Source organism: Mustela erminea, chromosome X (assembly GCF_009829155.1).
Source record: "Mustela erminea isolate mMusErm1 chromosome X, mMusErm1.Pri, whole genome shotgun sequence".
Lineage (NCBI taxonomy): Eukaryota > Metazoa > Chordata > Mammalia > Carnivora > Mustelidae > Mustela > Mustela erminea.
In genome coordinates this window covers 36,956,918-36,959,807 of record NC_045635.1, presented here as the reverse complement: position 1 = coordinate 36,959,807, position 2,890 = coordinate 36,956,918, and the positions used below count along the sequence as shown (strand labels likewise).

Here is a 2,890-nt window from a genome sequence, read left to right as displayed (position 1 = left end):
GGGAGAAGCCCAAGTACTGAGCCCTTAACCTGTAGGATCTGAGCTAACTCTACTTAGTGTCAGAATTGAATTGAATACGCAGTTGGTGTCAGAGAGCTGTTGTCAGAACATAGTCATCATCTAGATATACAAAGGACAAAACAGTTCTCAAATACATTTAAGGAAGATTGTATTAGTTAGGGTGGTGCTAGCTGCTAATAGAGAGAAGCCCCATAATCTCAGTGATTGAATACAGTAGAAATTTATTTCTTATTCATAGGAAGTCAAATGTGTGTTCCTGACTGAGTAGGTTTCCACATGGTCACTCAAGGACCCAGGTTACCTCCATCTTAGGTACCCTCTCTCTATTTTTTTTTAAAGATGGTGTTTATTTATTTGAGGGAGAAGGAGAGAGCACAAGCCAGGAGAGAGGCAGAGGAGGGGCAGAGGGAGAAGTACACTCCTAGACTACCCACTGAGCAGGGAGCCTGATGTGGGGCTAGATCCTATGACCCCAGGATACTGCCCTGAGCCTAAGGCAGATGCTTAACCAACTGAGCCACCCAGAAGCCCCTTGGGTACTCTATATTCCTCCTAGGCCTCAGAGTCCTTCACATTCAACCAATAAATAGAGAAAGAGAATGGGAAATCATCCATGAGAAATATCTGTGGACCATCCTCTGGCAGTGGCACACTCACTTTCATTGCCTAGAACTCGGGACCACCTCTCACTACAAAGGATCTTGGGAAATGCACTCATACCTGGAAGAGGAAATGGGCATGATGAGCAAGCCAGTGTGTACCACAAGGATCTAAAATAATTTCTTTATTCCTGAAAACAATAATTGCATAATCTAGATTTGAACCTGATTAATCTCAGTGGCCAAGAAAGACAACTACAATGCGGTAAGTCCTTTATTGTCAAGTGCCATGTAACATATTTCCAAATGGGTCAGAGCTGCAGCATTTCAGGTCAGTGTAAGAAAGATTTCTTCAGCAAAGGGGGTACCAAGTTAACTAGACTTAGTCCTGCACTGGAAGACCTTACCATCTAGTAGAGAAGCTTATAGACCAATGAAACTTTCTTTTCTTTCTTTTTGTTTTTTTGTCACTTAGAAAAGTTCTGTTTACACATCTGAAAAATATGGACCACTTCACAAATTCATGTGCCATCCTTGGGCGGGGGCCATGCTAATCTTCTCTATATTGTTCCAGTTTTAGTATACATGCTGGTAAAGCAAGCACTGGAACTTTCCATTTTGCTTTCATCCATTAAAACAATGTACAATCAATTGAGATGAAAAGTCCTTAGCAGATAGGAGAAGAACAGTTCAAAATTAGAAATGCTTTAATAAATACTATATCAATAACACCTCAAAAATGAGCATACTATTCAAAGTGGAAGGGCATATTGATGGATGAATGAACAGATGTTCTAGTATAATTTCAGAGGAAATTATTTTAATTGATGTAAAACACCTAACAATTGATTTTTGAAAAGTATGACTGACCTAAGGAAACAAGGGGAAAGCCACTTTTTAAAAACAATGAAATTCTTAGCTTGCAGAACCCCACACAGCAGGCAGTCCCCAACACAGGCACTGGATGTGTTTGTTTATAAGTTGATTATTTGGAACCCACACTGCATTTCCCTTAGAAACAATGTCATGAAAGGTTGTTTAGATTTCCGGGCAAAAACAGAGCTGCGTGCCTCTTTAACCCATATTGTATCTGAAGGATTGCACTGCACTAAGGGTTCTAGTCCAACTGTAACTGAGCGCCATCATCATTTCTAGAAGAAAAGGTATCTGTTCTCCAACTCAGAAAACTGCTCCTACCATTCCAGCAGAATCAGGTGAAGAAGGGAAGGTACTGTAGTCCAGTTGTGGCTAAAGCTGCAACAGATTCCTTAAGATACCAGAATTCATTATGAAAGAGGGGAAGATTCCACCCTGGGGACAGAAAGTCACAAGAGATAAATGTTTTCTGGGCTTCTGTAGCTAGTTAACATCCATAACTCCAGTGCCTTTTGAAAGCCGGGAAGATCTCAGTTCACATTCTCACACAGCAAAAATCAGCTCTTGTGTTCACTCAGTCCCCACCCTATAATCTTACTCTTGCTCACTGAACTTAAGTTTCCTGTCCAGCATGGTCAGTAGTGCTAAATGCTACAGAGAGCTAAAAGATAAAAACTGGAAAACCCAGAGTTCAGTTGGTTAAGCCTCTGCCTTCAGCTCAGGTCATGATCTCAGGGTCTTGGAATCGAGCCCTGCATCAGGCTCTCTGCTCAGCGGGGAGTCTGCTTATCCCTCTCCCTCTGCCCCTCTTCCCTGCTTCTTCTTCTTCTTCTCTCTCTCTCCCCATCTCTCAAATGAATAAAATCTTAAAAAAAAAAAGAATTTGAAGGACCTAAATTGACAGAGATGGGGTATAAAACTGAGAAACTCTATCCCTAACACATATCTGCTCTCTCTATGGAGCTGTAGGTTCATTCCACGCCTTGAAAATAGAGCAAAGGAGCTGGGGTAGGCAGATTGGCATGGACAGGGAAGACCAAGAGAAATTAGAGGTCATCCTCACGTGTGACATTGTCCTCAGGCTTGCACCACTTTTCTGCAGCAGAGATTACCCCTTGGGGGTCAAAGTAGAGAACCCAGAAACATCTCACTATATTTCCATAAGAGAAGGTACTTTTTGGAAAATCATTTCCCAGAATGTCCAAATTGAAGAGAAAAGGGCATCTATACACATCCAAAAGGAGAAGAAGGAAGATATGCAAGATTTTTCTTCATAAGCCAGCACCACTTGGTCTGTATGGGTCATTTTTTAACTCAGAATTCCCTTTATCAGATTTTTAATCTTCCTAGACACCTTGAACCAATATTTCACAGAACATGACAGACCTATGGAA

General features: G+C 41.4%; 1 non-coding gene across 1 annotated transcript; it reads right to left on the bottom strand.

Annotated features, from left to right (window-relative positions):
* Positions 1–1,117: 1,117 nt before the first annotated feature.
* LOC116583757 lies at positions 1,118–1,220 on the bottom strand. The gene has a single exon (XR_004282870.1). It is a non-coding gene; the product is annotated as a U6 spliceosomal RNA (small nuclear RNA).
* Between the last annotated feature and the right edge of the window lie 1,670 nt (positions 1,221–2,890).